The following is a 20,102-nucleotide window of genomic DNA, read 5'->3' as shown; positions in this document are numbered from 1 at the left end:
GCCTGTATATTTTGGGATTTGAGTAGGAATTTTCTTTATTGCTGCAAATGCAGAACCTAACATACCTTGCATATAATAGCATTCAGTAAATATGTGATAAATGCATGAACTAATAAATGCACATTCTTTGCATCAAAAAGACAAATTAATGAAATATTCACTCTCATCAAGAAAAATGCTCGTTAAGCTATTTTTAACACTTAAGATACTTTAACAATAAGCTTTCTCAAAATGCCAGAAACTTTATTCAAAGCTGAAAAAAAGGGAAGAGGAATAAAAGAAAAAGAAATATTAAATGTCACATATAGGTGGATGTCTAGAGGGTTGAGACAGCTTTAGGAATTCCCAGATGCTAACATTCAGAATAGGGTGTATGAATTTTGTTTCTTCTTCTCTTAGTTTCACTTGACTGTGCTGTATGCTCAGTAAGGTAAGAAGGTCAATGAATAGCCAAAGCCTCCCCATTCAGAAGACAGAGTATCTTAGACAATAGCAAAAAAATACACATTTTTGGTTTTGCTTTATTTGTCCAATCTATAATATATCATGTATTCAGATGCAGTGATACTGTGATTGTACATAATTGAATCAAGGGACTATTCCTGGGGCTAATATTTCTTTAATCCTCTGTGTATTTGTATTATAGTTTATATACAAATAATACATACTGAACATTTGATATTTTGTGTGGCTCATTGAAAAAGAATGATATCTTTTCAAGTATATTAATAGTCTGAATGATAGCAGACTTCATGCATGTGAACACATTTTTAGAACCCTCAAGCTAGAAACTTTGTCAATCACTATTTTGTAGGGTCCCTTTATAGATGGGGAGGAAGGGCTGACTCAGTTTCATTAGAGGCCCAGGAGAACTGTAGCCTGGTGCTGATCTTATATGGCTGTTGAAAGTAGTGGCAGGAAAGGGATTTCTATGGGTTTCAATGCTTGTCACTGACAACAGGGAACAGTGACACCTGTGGAGAAAAAGAGAGATATTGTTGAAGAAGATGTTAAGACTGAACTAAACTTCATAGCACTAAGAAGGAAACATTTTTTTTCACTCTTGAGTTCCTAAGGAAAAAACAATTTTCTACATTCTACAACTATACTTTTCACTTTTATCTAAACAGACATATTAACCAGACTATATTACCTGGAAATATAAATTTCTAGTATGAGTTTTTAAAAGGCTAGATCATAATGCTTTAATTTAGAGATAACATAATAACCACCTGAATAATCCTAACATAAAATGTGTGATGTTGTTGTTACTTTTTTTTAAGTTTATTTATTTATTTTGAGAGAGAGAGAGTGCACAAGACGGGGAGGGGCAGAGACAGAGGGAAGGAAAGAATCCCAAGCAGTTTCTTCACTGTCTGCATGGATCCCAATGTGGGGTTTGATCCCACAAACCATGAGATTATGATCTCATGCATAGTCAGATGCTTAACCTACTGAGCCACCCAGGTCCCCCTGACTTTTAATTGCTTTCTGTCATGAAGTTAGTGTCATTAAGTTCTTCAGAAGGAATCAATAAGAATGATTTTTTAAAGGTTCAGTTTGATAAAAAAAAAAAAATCTTAAAATAACTTGTGAAAAAAAAGATTCTATATACTAGACTAATAAGCTAAGAAATCAAACAAATATGGATTAGAGAATGAGTAAGAGACTTACAAATCCTCCTTTAAGTAGTATTTGTAATAGATGATTTAGTTTGGATTTTTCAACTAATATTTGATTTCTTTTCATTTATTAATCATTAAAATAAAAAACACAAGTATTATTAGAACAAAATAAGAATATTATTTTATCATTTGCAGAAAACATTACGTATATGTGGAAATATTGGCATATTTTGAATGATGACTATATATACATAAGAGATCTTTTAACTTAATTTTATGACAAAGAGGTTAAAGTCTATGAGATGTTTAATTATTACTGGTTAAGAACATTTTTCTAAGTGTTAGTGTAATCACATTTTGCTACAGTTAAACTAGCATCTGCTGTAACCCTAAAAACGCCCTAGGGCATTTTAAACAACAGATCATAGCAAAGGATGGTGACTGTTTCCAGACACCTGCTGTGACATAAAATTTCTTCTTGGGAATCAGTAGTGTTGTTTTGTTTTGTCTTATGTTGTTTTATTTTGTTTTTCAAATTTTGTGTGTCCCACTGTCTGAACTAAAACTATGAGAGCTGTGTTATTTTATACACTATTGTTTAAAGATAGAAATCATTTCACCAGGAAGGATAGCTTACAAAATATGAGAGATTTTTGGTCAAACATATTTTCTCAACCTACTTGAGGCATACATTGTGTAAATTAAAATACACACACTCTAAGTGCACAATTCAATGACTTTTGACAAATATATATCTTGATGTAACTTCCACCTTAACAGAGATACAGAGCGTTTCCTTCAATCAATCAGCCTTCAATCAATCCTTCCTACCTTGGTACTAAGTAGGTGAAAATATTCAAATTACTTCCTTTAACTCTATCTCTCATGTACAACATCAGAGTCATCTGGTTTAGGTCTCTGATAACATATTTTTATTCTTGGCTATGTGTCACCTGTGGTATTGCCCTGAGCATGTACTGCCCTGCTCTTTGTCATAGATATTTTACTCCTAAACATCCATTTATAATGGTAGAAACTAAACAGCAGAAAGACAATTTTTCTGTTAAAAAAAAAAAGTATGATGAGAATGACTCATGTTTCCTGAAATATTTAAATCAGAATTAATGCTTGAATTTAAGACAAAGACACTCTGATCTTTTGCTCTGATTTTACTAAATGTTTGCAACCACAGTCTTCTCGATATGTGCAATATAGAGTGATGTAAACAATCTGCATTATATGCTGACTTTGGTAAAACTTTGATCCTCTTCAATGCTGGATCTTCCTTTGATCAATCAAACTTAGTTAACTAAATAGCTCTGTGTGATGATGGAGTTATGCATTTCAAACTGATCTATAATTCACTGAAGATTCAGTTTTGTGTATTGAATGATATAAAGCTGCAATTCCATATTTCATCTGCATGAATACAAAAATGACAGCATCATTTATTAAAAAATACAGGTTTCTTCAATAAATCTCTCTTTCTGCCTCTATCAATCATGTGTCCGTATATATGTGAGGGTCTTTCTTAAGATCTGTGTGTTTCTATTCGTGTACTAGTCTATCCCCAATAGTATTGTCTTAATTACTATAATTTGAATAAATCTTAAGTCTGATATAACTGGACTCTGAAGGAATAACACCTATATTTGATGGAGAGGACTGCATGCCACCTATGAGGAGTAGATTTTCAAACAGGTAAAGTAACTAGCTAGTTCTTTGTATTTTGTTTTGTCTTGCTTTGCTTTCATGTTGTTTGTGAAAGATAACTGTAGTTTGTGTAGAAAAGCAAATTACATGTGGACATGTGTGTGGCCAAAGAGGTAGAATGGTTTCGATTCTGCTTATTTTACTATAATATTTTTCTCTCTGTGTTGTTCTGTCTGTCTCCATCTCTCTATTCCTGTCTCTCTGTTTCTCTCTCATTTGCCATCCATAGTATTGAGAAACCCCTGATCTTCATCAGGGTACACAATCACCCAGATTCAACTGTAAACTTCCCAGTCACCCATGGACCCAATTGTGGCCATGTTTATATTTCTTAGCTGATAGTTTATAAGTGCAGTTTTGTGTACAACAACTTTCAGAACATATTTTTTTTAAATGGTGTAATATCCGTCTCATCCCATCTTCTTTCCTGGTGACTAAAATATAGACACAGTACCTGTAGCTCCAGAAACCATTTTAGCGACTCAGATTACTTTGAAAATGGAAGTCACAATTGGCAAAGGAAAGAATGAATGTACCTTGGTCTCTAACAGCCAAAACACCATACTAATTTTAGATTCACTATTAGAAGACTTCATGTGCTTGAGAGAAAAATAACATTAAAAAATAATAATCTCTTTATTTAGGAAGAGTTTTATAATCACAGAAAAGTTGCAAGGATAGTACAGAGTTACCATATACCCCATACCCAGTTTCACCTATTGTTAACAAGCTGTACTTGTCACAACTAATGAACCAAAATCAAATCTTTATTATTAACTAAAGTCTATACTCAGATTTCATTAGTTTTTACTTAATGTGCTTTCTCTGCTTCAGGTCTCATGCAGGAAACTACATTACCTTAAGTTCATGTGTTTCCTTAGAATCTTCTAGACCATGACAAATTCTCTGCCTTTTTGTGTTTTAGATGACCTTGACAGTTGTAAGGAGTACTGCTTGTAATTTTGTAGATAGCCCTTCATCTTGAATTTGATGTTTTTCTCATGTTTAGACTGAAATTATGGGCTTTTGGAGGAAAGTCATAAAGGTAAAGTGCTGTTCTTATCACATCATATCAAGCGTATATAGTATTAACATAACATATCCCTAATTATATTAATGTCAATCACCTGGCTTTGGGAGTGTGTGTGGTTTCCCCATGGAAAAGTTACTCTTTTCCAACTTTATATACTGTGCTCTTTAGAAGTAACTGTGTGCATCCCACACTTACTCTACAATGTGAAGAGTTATCTTCCAACTCCTTGAGGTAGAAATACCTTCATAAATTATTTGAAATTCTTTTTTTATTTGAATATAGTTAGCACACAACTACATTAGTTTCAGGTGTACAACTTAGTGATTTGAAAGTTTATACATTATGCTACACTCGCCACAAGGATAGCTACCATCCATCTCACTATATTGCTATTACAGCATCATTGACTTTCCTTATGCTCTACTTTTTATTCCCATGATTTACTAATTCCATAGCTAGAGGCCTGTATTCCCCTCACCCGTTCACCCATTTTGTTCAACTTGCCATCCCTCTTCTCTCTGGCAACCATCAGTTTGTTCTCTATTTATAGTTCTGATTCTACTTTGTGTTTATTCCTTTTTTAGATTCCACTTATGAGTGAAATAATACAGTATTTGTCATACTCTATCTGACTTATTTCATTTAGCATAATGCCCTCTAGGTTCATCCATGTTGTCTCAGATGACACGATCTCACCCTTTTATGTGGCTTTATAATGTTCAATTATGTATATATACCACATTTTAATTATCATTAGTCTATGGACTAATGGTTGGACACTTACGTTACTTCCATGTCTTGGCTATCGTAAATAATGCTCCAATAACCATAAGGGTGTATGTCTTTTTGAGTTAGTGTTTTTGTTTTTCCCAGGTAAATACCTGATAGTAGAATTATTGGATCATATGGTATTTCTATTTTTAATTTTTTGAGGAACTTCCATTCTATTTTCACAGTGGTTGTACCAATTTACATTCCTACCAGCAATGCGCAAGGATTCTTTTTCTCAATATCCTTGTTAACACTTGTTATTTCTTGTCTTCTTGACTTTAGCCATTCTAACAGGCATGAGGTGGTATCTCATTGTGGTTTTGATTTGAGTTTCCCTATCAGTGATGTTGAGCATCTTTGCATATGCGTGTTGGCCATCTGTATGCCTTCTCTGTAAAAAATGTCTATTCAAGTCCTCTGCCCATTTCTTAACCAGACTGTGTTTTCTTGGTGTTTAGTTATATGAGTTCTATATTTTGGATATTATCCCCTTATTGGGTAAATCATTTGCAAATATTTTCTCCATTCTGTAGATTGTCTTTCTTTTTGTTTTGTTGATGAGTTATTTTTCTGTGCAAAAGCTTTTTATTTTGATGTAGTGCCAATACTTTATTTCTGTTTTCATTTCCATTGCCTTAGAAGATATACCTAGAAAAATGTTACTATGGCTGATGGCATAGAAATTACTGCCTGTGCACTCTTCTAGTATTCTTATGGTTTCATGTCTCATGTTTAGGTCTTTAGACTATTCTGAGATTATTTTTGTGGTGTTAGAAAGTAGTCAAATTCCATTCTTTTAACATGTAACTTCCAGTTTTCCCAGCACCATTTATTGAAAAGACTGGCTTTTCCCACATTGTATATTATTGCCTGTTTTGTCATAGATTAATAGACCATATAAATATAAGTTTATTTCTATATTCCGTTCCATTGATGTCTATTTTTGTGCCAGTACCATACTGTTTGATTACTATGGCTTTGTAACATATTTTTAAAAGCAACTGTAATTTGAAATATTGAGTTACTAACTTCTCTAATTCATCAAAGTTAATTCAGATGACCAGTATGGAGTCAGGTTACAATTTGTTTTCTTAATATTTAAAATAACCACATTGAATGTCCATTGAAGCACGATAAGAGATAAGTGGGAACTGTGTATCATCTAATATGATCAGAAATGAGTAATTTTTGTTACAGGAAATTTTAAAAATAAATTTGAAAAAGAGGTACAGAATAAGTCCACACAAAAGAATTATAGATCAATGCACATAAAGATGATAAATAATATAAATAAGAATGGATAAAATTCTAAACAAATAACTTCTAGGAGGAAGAACAAAGGAATTTCAAGTGTTTCAAAGGCTATGATGATTTTAGGTTAAAATATTTTATATAAACCTACACCAGAAAAAACTACAATCATAAAATCAATTGCTATTTATTTAAGTGTAATATCACAGATGCGTGATAATGGGTTAATAATGTATTCAGAATGCCATGAACTTCTTCAGTTTCCAAGGCAACTAGTTTTTTTTTATAGTAAATTCAAAGGGTAAGGGCTTTCTGCAAATTAAAGATATTATAATACTACTTTAATTTACAGAATAAAAAAAGAAAATTCTTTTATATTGTAACATTCTACAAAACTATAATATTCTACAAAAAGTAAATAAAATTATCATTTTTCCAATTTATATATATATACAGATCCTTTAAACTATATCTGCAAAATTAAAAAAAAAACTATGAATTATTTATGCAAACAAAACACAAAATTTAAAAACAAATTGCAAAGAACATTTCTTGTAGCTGTCACCACTTTTTGAATTCATGGTTTATACCAAAACATCCTTGAAAATCATAAAATACATATATAATTCAATTTCTGAAGTCATATGGTATTCACTGAGGAGATTGTACACTTTCCATAATTTCTCACATTTTAGGGCTGGTTATTTAGGCAAATTGAGTCTATCTCTAGCGCCTATAGGTCTTTTGTTTTTCCTCTTAAGATCTATGATAAATTTGTTCTGGGTTTATTAGTTTGACCTCAACTAATTTAATGGTCCCCTTTGTGCATGACTCATGTTCTACTCTTTTGATGAAATAAAAGTGTCACAGAATTGAGGTTCTTTTAGAAAGTTAGAATAACCAGAACCCAAGCTTTGCCTATTGAAATAATCTCTGGAAAGAGGTGATAGCTGTAGTACCCTCAAGGGATTAGGTACACAAATCCCTATGTCATCAGAGAACAATAATTAGTAATCTAGGTCTCTCTTAGGGACATAACATTATCCTGAAAATCCTTTAAGTAAACCAAGATTCTAAGTGTGGCTCTAGGAAGGCATTATATTATTAATTAGGTGAAATGGATATAGTGTTTTCAAGTGGCTACAAAATGTACCAGACCTGAAAAAAATCCCCCCTAAAAATGTATATATCAATAGTACTAATGAAGAACTGGAAATTAATAATGCACACCCACCGAAATGAAAACAATATGTAACCTTATATCAAATAAACTATTCTATTCAGAAGTTTGAAGAGTCTGAAATTTTACTCTACTTGCAAGCCAACAAGTGAGACTACCTCAGTTATAAATGTCTGTACATATATTTCATATATATGCATTATGTATATATAATCTATGTAATTATGGTGCATACATGTTCATAAATATTTATGAATATATATGTGCACATGTGTGCATGTATGTGTGTGTATCAAAGGTCTAGGATTTGGGGGTCAGAGACAAAATGGCTACTCACAGAAATAATATTCAACCGTAGCAATATTTTATGTCGCTTTCTGAAATATCAGTCCCTACATGGTGACTTGATAAGGGGTACATGGCATCTGAGCCTGCAGTGGTGCACACTATAGAAGAGGAACCCGAAATCAGGAAAAACTGATCTTATTTAGTACTACTGGTGATCTGCCTATTAGAGAAAAAGAGCGAGAGAGCAACTTATCTTTACCCTGGAATATAAGAATATCCTTAGAAAGGGAAATGATATTTTACTTTCCTGGACTGTTTCTGAGGAGGCAGAGATTTTTCCGTGCTGTACAAAATCTTCCGTCTCTGGCGTGAAGGCAGACGCTGTCTATATCTTCAAAGAATATTTTCATGCATTTGCTTCAAAGAATATTTTCATGCAAAGCAAAGTTTTGAGTCTAAGAGACAAATTGAATGTGTTTACTCATGACAGCATAGTCTAGTAAAGGGAATATGTTTTTGCAAATATGCAAATAACGTTGCAAAGATTATCATTGCCCTTTGCTCAGAAAATCCAGTCTGTGTGAACATAAGATGCTTGTGGAAAATTACATGTCTCAGTTACATGACACATAATATTAACTGTGGTATATGTACGTTTCCTCCACCACAGCGACTTTTATATAACAATATCTATAAAGAATTATTTAAATACCTTTCCAGAAAGTTAAATAACAGTAATAACAAAAGGGATCTTTGAGAATTCTGAATCCAAACTTTTGAACAACTAGGAACGCTGTACTCTAGTCTTAACTAGTATACCTGTTGAGAGTTCATTCCAGATTCCAATCCATGCTAGAAATACACTAATAATTCTCATTTCCTAATACCTGTTAGAATACAGAATACTCTCTCTATGAAATCCTTATGTATTTCCTCCTCTTCCCATTCCCACCTTCTCCAGAGTAGCCCAGTAAGTAGTCAACATTGTTGTTTTAAAACAATCATGTATTTATCACAAACGATGCCATAAAAGTACTAATTCTGTTTATAACAGAAACTATCTAATAAATGATACCATGAGATTCCTCAAGGAAAGCAAGCTATTTACTTGATCCAAAGCTAGTAGATTCCTGAAATAAACTGTCATTTCTGAGCATTAGAATTTGTCAAGAGCTAACTCATACCAATAAAGTATGGTTTTGCTATGTAAAAATGAACAATTTAATAAAAATACATCCCCCATTTTATCATTTAAAATTTCCAAACTTGGATAGCCAGCTGGTTGAAAAATATAAATGTATAAAAATTTTAAGCATTACTTAGAGGAATAGGTCAAATTTTTATTTAAAAAAATAATTCTATGGTATCTTTAGAATCATCAAATCCAACTGCTAGCAAACATTTGGTGATATTGACAGTACGTTTACTGACAATTGGTTTCTCAGGACTTCCTTAATCCTTCAGAGAACCCATTTGTTTAAGATAATGATGGCAGGTTTTAATGGTATGCTGTTCCTAGTCTAAATTGCTGTATTTTTATTGTGGTTAAAATAATCACCAGAGTGCCTGGGTGGCTCAGTCGGTTAAGCGTCCGACTTCGGCTCAGGTCATGATCTTGCGGTTCGTGAGTTCAAGCCCCGCATCAGGCTCTGTGCTGAAAGCTCAGAACCTGGAGCCTGTTTCAGATTCTGCATCTCCCTCTCTCTCTCTGACCCTCCCCCACTCTGTCTCTGTCTCTCTCTGTCTCAAAAATAAATAAACGTTAAAAAAATTAAAAAAAATAATTACAAACAAAATTTATCATTTTAGCCATTTTAAAGTGTACAAGACAGTATTTGGTACATTCACAATGTGGTGCCACTACTATCCCTATCTAGTTCCAGAGCATCTTCATCTTCCCAAAGAAACCTTGTAGCAATTAAGTGGTCATTCCCCATTTTCCCCTCCTCCCAAGCCCTGACAATCAGTAGTCTGCTAATATAAATGGGATCATGTAATATATGGCTTTCTTGTCTGACTTTTTTAATCGAGATGGTACTGGCAAGCTTCATCCATGTTTTTCATTCTTTTTGTGACTGAATAATATTCTGTTTCACAGAGAGACCACATTCTATTTATCCATTAATTAATTGCCAGGCACTGGGGTGGTTTCCACTTGCTGGTTTTTGTAAATAATGCTATAACATTCATAGGCACGTTTTATTTGAACTACTTGTTTGCAAATCCTTTAGATATATACTTAAGGGTAGTTCTATGTTTTTTTGTTTTGTTTTGTTTTGTTTTGTTTTTGTTTTTTAGGAATTGCCAAACTGCTTTTCTTTATTTTATTTTATTTTATTTTATTTTATTTTATTTTATGTTTGAAAGAGAGAGAGAGAGAGAGTGTGTGTGTGTGTGTGTGTGTGTGTGTGTGTGTGAACAGCGGGGGGGGGGAAGGGGGGAGGGGCAGAGAGAGAGGGAGACACAGAATCCGAAGCAGGCTCCAGGCTCCGAGCTGTCAGCACAGTGCCCGACCCAGGGCTCAGAATCACGAACCGTGAGATCATGACCTGAGCTGAAGTCAGAGGCTTAACCGACTGAGCCACCCTGCCAAACTGATTTTCATAAGAGCTGTGCACCATTCTGCATTCATACCAGCAACTTTTGAGGGTTCTAGTTTTCCAGTTTCACCACATCCTTGCCAATGTTTGTATTTTCCATTTAAAAAATCATGATAGCCATTTTCATAGGTGTAAAGTGATATCTCATTGTGGTTTTGATGTTCATTTCCTTAAAGCCTCATCATATTTGATCCAGAAATGGATATAGTTTTCAACAACTGGTCTTCCATCTGATCCTTAGGGTCACACTGATACTCAGTTATAGAAATAATTATATAGATCCCCTTCCAGTAGCATGGCTTTGGGAGTTTTAAGGTAACCTAATTTTAGACAAGTTTCTGTTTAGAATGTAGGAGACATTGTTATCGTTACACACACCTGCAATTCTGCGGCTGAGACTTCTATTAGCATGAATCTAGTTCTGAAATAGACATTTTATTTTATTTTTTGAAATTTATTGATTTCTGAGAGAGAGCACAGAGGAGGGCCAAAAAGAGAGGGAGACACAGAACCTGAAGCAGGCTCCAGGCTTTGAGCTGTAAGCACACGGAGCTCGAACCCATGAATTGTGAGATCATGACCTGAGCCGAAGTCAGAGGCTTAATCAACTGAGCCACCCAGGTGCCCAAGACATAGACAATTTAAACCAAACATATATAGTAGAGAGGGAAAAATATATTTTACGTTGCAAAAATCACAGTCCCCCTAATTTTAGCATGCTCTGAAATTTTAGGTAAAGTTACCTTTCCAACTTGTCACTACCACACTAACAATGGACAATGCTTACTCAGGAGGTCTTCCCACGATTACGTCTTCCTTTGAGATTACAGGATCTTATGTTATTCAGTTCAGCATTTTGGTGCTTGTGTCCCTCCTCCAAGTATAGTATTAATTGGCCAAATGCCCAGAAGACAAATGCTTTATGTCATCTAGAGTAGGGATCAAGAGTCAGGGAATAAATATTTCGGGATTTGTGGTCTATGTGGCTCAATTTACCATAGACCCAATGATTCAAATATACCTTGATGGCATAAAAACATCCATTGACAGGAGTGCCTGGGTGGTTCAGTTGGTTGAGTGTCTGACTGCAGCTCAGGTCATGATCTCGGGGTTCATGAGTTCAAGCTCCACATTGGGTGTGGCTATCAGTGCAGAGTTCATTTGGGATCCTCTGTCCCCCTCTCTCTGTTCCTTCCTCATTCTTTCTCTGTCTCTCTCAAAAATAAATAAACATTAAAAAAATCCATCGACAATATATAAAAGGAAAGGGTATGTATGCTCCAATAAAATTTTATTACAAAAAGAGGTTTTGGAATACATTTGTCCTTCACTCCATAGTTCCTAAGTCTTGATGACATATAAGATGGCATAAATAACTATTAGGTGATTGCAATGAAAAGTAGCATATTAAAACATTCTTGTGCAAGAAAACTATAATGTAGGTGACATACTTAAAATTAACTCTCCGTGGAGACTCAAACAAAAAGTTATAAGAAACCAGTGAAATTACTTTTAGTAATAGCGTTTGATTAACATGACTATTTAACTCCATAAATTCTAAATAACAACATAAGATTACTGATCTTTTATATTCATTTTTCATACAAGACTTTTAAATTTAGTGTACATTTTTACATTTACATAACATTTTGATAAGACCACAAATTTTCATCAGAGATACTTATCTGATTTACATTTACATTTAGATTCTATAAATTTTTCAGTTGAAAAATAGATACACATTCCCATGTGGTTCTAAATTACTTGAACAGTTTTTAATAATTGAATCATTACAAAACATCATTTTCCTTTAACAGTCCATGTTCAAAAAACTGGTTTATCTTTTTTCTAAGCAAAAGCATATCAGTTCCCAACTTCTATTCAAATTAGGAAAATTCAGGGGCACCTGGGTAGCTCAGTCAACTAAGCATCCAACTTCCTCTCAGGTCATGATCTTGAGGTCTGTGAGTTTGAGCCCCACATCAGGTTCTGTGATGACAGCTCAGAGCCTAGAGCCTGCTTCAGATTCTTTGTCTCCCTCTTTCTCTGACCCTCCCCTGCTCACACTCTGTGCCTCTCTCAAAAATAAATAAATAGACATTGAAAAATTAGGAAAATTCATTAACTATTATGTCAACTCAGTATTCCTAACAGAATTTAAAGGATGTTGAATAAATTGAAAAGAATCTACAAAGTTGTCAGTATCAACAAAGTGTCATTTAAATTTTGTGTAGTTTTTATAGCTATTGTGCATAATGCTATAGATTAAAAAATTACTGGGGCGCCTGGGTGGCGCAGTCGGTTAAGCGTCTGACTTCAGCCAGGTCACGATCTCGCGGTCTGTGAGTTCGAGCCCCGCGTCGGGCTCTGAGCTGATGGCTCAGAGCCTGGAGCCTGTTTCTGATTCTGTGTCTCCCTCTCTCTCTGCCCCTCCCCCGTTCATGCTCTGTCTCTCTCTGTCCCAAAAATAAATAAACGTTGAAAAAAAAAAAATTACAATCACCTGCAGGTGGATTCATACTAGAAAAATGGGAAAAGTAATTGTTATCGTATACATCATGAAAATTCAGTTTCAACACAAATCCTTATAGTTGTTCACCACGTTTGGCTTTGTAAGTGCACAAACTGCTCAATAACAGAGACCTCACACTTGGTATAATGTTAGGCTGCCAATATCTTAAAATTCTTAATAGTTTTTTAGCAAGTGGTCTCACATGTTCATTTTGCACTGGACATCATGCATTATGAACGTGGTCATGTTTTCTACATAAGTAACAATATTTATTTTTCCTTGGAACTTTAAACTTGACTTGCACACACACAGTGTGATAGGAAGAAATATAAATAATGGCAATTTTTGTCCCTGGTTACTGAATATTTAGGAAGCATTCCCTTTTTTTCAAGAAAATCTAGAGTTGGAGTTAACACCACAGTAATAGTCGTCTGTGAGTCAACCAATGAACTATGGCAAAGAACTTATTAAATAACTCACTGTCTTCTATTTCTTTCAGTTGTTAACAAACTAGTCATAATTAATAATATCTGCATATATTGCTGAATGCTATTAACAACTGTATGCATACAGATTTTCTGAAAAATCTGCTTCAAAAGTTAGAGTATATATTTTTCAATATGTTTTATAAAGTGGAATAAAGGAATACAGAAACTAGCATTTGGTTGTTTTAATATTCCAATAAATCCAGATTTTTCAAACTAAAATAACGTAAGCATCATCTGCCATGAGAGCTAGTTGCTCCATACCTAGTTGAGATTCTTTTTGCTCAAGTACAATGGAATCTAAAATATCTATGTCATGAGCTTGATTTTTAGTCTGCAAGTTGGCAACATTGTTTTCTTATTTTTGAAATACTTTGAGGACATAGACACAGTGTTGTAACCAAACAGTGTCTCTTGCACCACCTAAGTAACTCAAACTAAAAAGAAAAGTATTTGCTATTTTTGTATTTTTAAACAATTGATCATAAATATAGTTGGGATGATTTTATATTGCATAAGTAATTGGTGGCTTAAGTGAAGATCTTTCACCTTGTTAAAATGTATTTTTTTTAGTCTTTAATGTACAGTTAGTTGTCTTACAAAATTTCCAGGAAAGAAATTATTAACTTATTATCTTAACATTCAAAAAATAGTTCTTACTTTGTGTAAGAACCAAATTTGATGGCTGCCAAAGTTACACACTCAGAGCTTGTTAAATATGATTTAAAAATTTTGCTGAATATTTAATTCTGATTTCAGGTGACTAATTTTGTCAATTTTTTTTTCTTTTACTTTAGGAAGAATTTTCTTTTCAAATTAAGTGTGTATATTATGGATATGTGTCAATTTTGTGAATTTTATTTTGTGTAAATTTATTTTAGGCAACAAACAATTTTTTTTTTCATTTTATTCAACCTAGCGATTTCTAATTGACATTCATTATGAAAGTGACCACATACATTTTTGGAGCCTATTTTTCATTACTTTTTCCATTGTAGTGATAGCTTTTACATGTTTTATCCATTCTGATTCAGGAATATTTCTTCATTTTAAAATCAATGTATACCTATTTTAACTAGAAAATAATTTAATTATATTATAATTAATAAGAAGTACTTTGATTCAACTTAAAATTAACATGTACATATTACCACTGTAACTCATACTGTCTGCATAAAATATTTCAAAAAAACACATATTACAGTGTTACTTGTATTGACGTAGACATTAGCATATAGACAAAAATGTTTGAACTGAATCAATCCATTCATAATGACTAAATATATTTTTGTATAACACCAGAAAGACACAGAAGCCAGAGACTCACCCTACAATACAACCAAAATGTCATGCCCAATGCACCTGCTAAAGTGAAATGTAGTGCTAGCAAAATAATACATTTTCCTTTATGGAATGATTGCTCATATTTCCTCTGTTTCTAAATTGAAGTGGAAATTAATATACATTAAATAAATTAAAAATTCAGATCCTCATTCATATTAGTCCTAAAAGCCCTTGAGGGCTTCTAACTATATGTGGCTATTGGCAACTGTCTGGGACAGCACACTCCTAGAGGGCTCTCCATAAGTGCTTAGTCCTAAAGTAGGTTTAATGGTACACCTTTACAATTTAAGTAGTAAGTGCCGCTACAATGTCACAAATTTCAATTGAAGTTATCCTCAACAAATTCCTCTTCAAAATAACTGCCATATAAATACCTAAAGGCCACAATGTTCTAGGCTGAGTAACCCTGATACCTTTATAATTCTTTATATGGCAGGTTTTAAATTGATTGATGTCAGCATTTTTTCTAAGCCAGAAATAGTGGCGCATGGAGCATGTAAATTTTGATGGAGCGAATGCAATTATGATGAGGGGTGAGAAAGGTCCAGAACATGGTATTTTTTGAAAGGAACAGGCAGAATTAGAGTGCTATAGCCAATGCATCATGAGACTTGAGGGCAATGAGTTCCTGTGGACAGCAAATGAAAGAGACTCAAAAGAATTTAAAGGACAGAATTAATCCTGGACAAAACTGTAGAAACAGAGTATAGGCAGGTATGTAATCCACAATCAAATTTCAAACGTCCACAAAAAGGATCTACCTTATTTGTAGTTGTATAATGGAATTTAGCTTGGTTCATGAGCTCCTGTTGAGTTCATTAGCAAGATAAATTAATCTAGCAATGTCAATGTTTAGCCTCACACCAATTCCAAAATAAAGAAAAAAAAATTCAAATCAAGATTTACAGATCTTTCTTTTGGCATTCCTATTTAGTTTGTTCAGTATTTTCCCCTTTTTCTCCTAGTAGCCCTAATGCTGGGGTTTACCCAATTTCTAGGATCTTAAATTTAATCTACTGTTGCCCTCCCTAGTTGATATCTGTGGGGCACTGGCCTCTATTCCTTTTCATCTAGACGGGGGCATCTGATGATCCCATTTTGGCCTCCAGTTGCTAGACATCCCTCTCATCCAAACGGAGTACATTGAAATGTGTAGTCAATTTTCAGCCAAAACTTTGAAGTGAGGAGTGTAAATGTGTAACTTGGAAATCTTTGAATCATTTCCCATCAGGCTGTGTGGGAGGCCACAGGAACCGGACAGAGGAGCTTTTTTCTTTTCTATGGTTTTATTTTATTTTCCTACTTCATTAGGGGTAATCAACTGTATAATTTTACATATGTAGAGTATACTGTATGACTGGTTTTACATATACATTGCAGAAAGATTATCTACATTCACATAATTAACACATCCATCGTTTCACACAACTGATGTTTTGTGCGGGCAGAAGGCTTAGGATATTCTCTTAGTAACTTTCAAGTATACAATACCATATTGTTAACTATAGTTGCCATGCTGTACATTAGATCCTCAGAACTTATTCTTATAACTGGAAGTTTGGACCCTTTGACCTACATTCCCCATTTCTCCCTTTCCCAGCCCTTGCAACCACCCATCTGTACTGCTTCTATGAAATCCTCTCCAAGCTACCACTCTCCCAGCACCTCTATGTGTTCATCAACACAGAAGCTCCCCAACCCTGTCTTTTGGGTTTTTATGGAGGCTTCATTACATAGACATGATTGATTACATTATTAGCCATTGGTGATTGATTCCTTTCCTGAAGTGGGATTGGGGAACTAAAAGTCCTAATCCTTTAATCACATGGTTGGCTCTCCTGCAGCCAGCCCACATTCTCATGTGCTTTCCAAAAGTCGCTTCATTATTAAAACAAAAGATAGCTTTATTGCTTCCCTCACTTAAGAAAATTCCAACAGTTGTAGGAGTTCTGTGGCAGAAACTGGATGGAAGACCAAATGTATATTTCTCATTATAAATTACAATATTATCAGTGGTATTAAGAAGTGGGACCTCTGGGAAGTAATTAGGGTTAAATGAGATCAGGAGGGTAAAGCTCCCATTAAGGTGTTAGTGACCTTATAGGTGGAGGAAGAAAACTCAGCGCTTTTCGGTCTCCACCATACAAGGGACACAGCAAAAAGTGGCCATCTGTAAACCAAGAAATGGGCTCTCAGCAGACACCAAATCTGCCAGGACAATTTATCTTGGACTTTCTAGTCTCCAGAACTGAGAGAAATAAATGTTTAATGTTTAAGCCCCATAGGCTATGGTACTTTATTATAGAAGCCCAAAGTGACTGAGACACAAACAGAATCTTATAAAACAAAAATTAATGAAGATAGGTGTTCAGCTTGTCTTATGCACCATTTTTTCCATAGCTCTTAGAGCAGTACTTGGCACGTAGTAGACCTAAAATAATTTATTAATAAATGAGTGAATAGATTTTATGTTGTTACTCCATTGTAGATTGTCTATAATTTATTATACGAAAAATATATTATGATGTAATTAAATACTGTATGGTAAATGCCTGAGAAACAGGGATTTGATTATAACATTAGATCAATTATTGAGGAATAGTGCTGCATATTCCCTTGGATTTTCTAGAACATGGACAACTTATTTAAATGCAGAACTATGTAAATATTCATGAATATGACTTTTTCAAATAGGGTCATTCATGTAGCTTAATTCTATTAAAAGAGATTTATTTTCTACATGGATGACATCCAATTGGACAGAGAGTCAATTCTATGGGTAGCAATTAATATCGCTTGATTGACATTTTTGCACAGTCACAAAAACGTCACTCTGAGCTCCAATTTCTTTGACAGTGGGAAAGTTTTGTTAAGTTATACCCCACAAACATGTTCATTTCTGAACCACTCTTTTAATGGCTTTGTTAGTTTCCTGCAGTGTTGTCTGGAGATATAGTAACATAAAGTTATTTGCTGTGCTATAAAAAATGTAAGAAGTATGTAGACTGGCTTTTCCAGAATAGCTCTTCAGCAGAGAATCAAGCAGAGGACAACTCCCTAATAGTATGCTTAGTCATGCTGCTCTCTTCAGGACAGAAGATCTCTTTATTTCATCTCTTTTTGGGTTTTCAGTGGGGCATGAGGAAGGACAAAGTGATATTTTGAGTTTAATTAGCATTATCCACTGGGGTGGGAAGGGAGGCAAGAAAGAAGACTTTGATTAATGAAGTTTCCATTGCTTACGTTATCAAATAACAGCTACTTTGTGGTTAAACTTTCCATGGTCTAGTATCAACCATCACTTCAAACTATATATATTTCTGGTATCAAACACCATTTTTATCTATACATATTTAGAACTCAGTTTTGCCTTGACCATGGCAATATACACCAGAAAGAATGTCTCTCCTTTTCCTTTTTACTGTAAACAAAATGCTATTGAATACTGAGGTTGTGACTTCTTTGACCACTTCCTCCAAAGAGAAAACTGTTCTTAATGTTCCTATGATGCCTTTTTTATGCTATTGAAGACTTGCATTTTATTTGGATATATTTCACAGTTACTTTCTTATGTTTATTTTAAATGTACTATAATTTAGGATGATAATGTGGGAAAATGCTTTCAGCGCAACCAACTGGAGAGAAGACATAGAGGATATTGTAAATAATTCTGGGGTATATGAAACAGTGAAAGAAAAGAAGAGATGGACAATAGTGAAATAAAGTGGAAGGACTTAATGTCATCCATTAAATCATAAAACACATTTCATGGGAATATAAGGATAAGCTTTCGTAGTATGATTATTCTTATCATTAAGTAATACAAGTTAAATATATGAAAGGACAGGCATCTCATTTGTGTAATTATTTGTAAACTCTATTAAATGATTTTGATTCTTTGCCCTGTGAACAGACACAGGTGGTGAAAGACAACACCAGATTGTGGCTGACCTAGAGCTGTCACGTGACAAGAATTTCTTTTTTTTTTTTAATATGAAATTTATTGTCAAATTGGTTTCCGTACAACACCCAGTGCTCATCCCAACAGGTGCCCTCCTCAATACCCATCACCCACCCCCCCACCCCCCAACAACCCTCAGTTTGTTCTCAGTTTTTAAGAGTCTCTTATGCTTTGGCTCCCTCCCTCTCTAACCTCTTTTTTTTTTTTTTCTTTTCTTCCCCTCCCCCATAGATGTCTGTTAAGTTTCTCAGGATCCACATAAGAGTGAAAACATATGGTATCTGTCTTTCTCTGTATGGCTTATTTCACTTAACATAACACTCTCCAGTTCCATCACGTGACAAGCATTTCTTACAACACGTTGAGAAAGAAATTGTCTCCATGTTTCAACAAGTTGTTTTTGGCTTATGAAGAGCATCTAAGTTATTTTCGTTGAGAGAAGATTTCCTATTCTTAATTCGAAATGTATGTTCTGACTCACATTTTATTACAGAATTCAAAATTATGTCCAAGTTATTTGCATTGTGAAAAAGGGGCAGCTTATTAATTTGGTGACAAAATAATTTGATATTAACATATTTCACTTCTCATCTTCTTTGTCCACCTCGATCTGATTTCATGGGGTGATCAGGAATGAGTTCTTCAGGCAACTTCACACACCTAATTTCACCGTGAGATATAGAACTGGCAGTTTACATCATTATTCTTTAAGAGGAGTCTTCTCATTCCTAAAAATGCTTGTTGCAATCCAAGAAAATATATTTTTATAAGAATTTATATCCTAAAATATAGTTATGCCCAGACTCCAGTCTGTAAATACTACTATTGCTGTTACTACTACTGCTGCTACTAATATCAAAATGATGAAGATACATTTCATGACACGTTAGTTTGTTAGAATTATATATTTATATATATATAAATATTTATATATTTATATATATTTTTATATATATATTTATTTATTTAAATATTTAAATAATTATATATTTAAAAATATAATGTCTACAAATGGAAATATTTATCACATAGAAATATTTTTAAAGAAATTGAAGCGGATTGTATCAGTCATTATATAAGCACACTGACTATAAAAATTTTGTAAGACCATGAAAATTTTAATGTAAAAATAACATAGTCTAACACATAATCGGGACACAGTTTTCTTCCACAGGAGCCTTAATTATTGACGGACTTTGAACTTACCATTATCATCGGAGTTTTTTTCCTAATATTGACATCCCATTTTAAGCCGTTTTTCACTTCTTGGCCAAATGCATTATTTGTATTAAAATACTTATTAAAATATTTAAAGCAAAATAGTAAAATTTTTAAAAGT

General features: G+C 33.8%; 1 long non-coding RNA gene across 1 annotated transcript in view; it reads right to left on the bottom strand.

Moving 5' to 3' along the window:
- Nucleotides 1–503: 503 nt before the first annotated feature.
- Nucleotides 504–20,102, bottom strand: part of LOC147581678 (uncharacterized) — a 102,464-nt gene continuing 82,865 nt past the window's right edge. Inside the window, exon 3 of the long non-coding RNA XR_015249723.1 lies at nt 504–974. This is a non-coding gene — a long non-coding RNA (uncharacterized LOC147581678). The remainder of the gene's footprint in view (nt 975–20,102) is intronic.

This window comes from Puma concolor, chromosome B1 (genome assembly GCF_028749965.1).
Source record: "Puma concolor isolate L17-30 chromosome B1, mPumCon1.1.hap2, whole genome shotgun sequence".
Taxonomy (NCBI): domain Eukaryota; kingdom Metazoa; phylum Chordata; class Mammalia; order Carnivora; family Felidae; genus Puma; species Puma concolor.
This window is presented reverse-complemented; position numbering and strand designations above follow the sequence as displayed.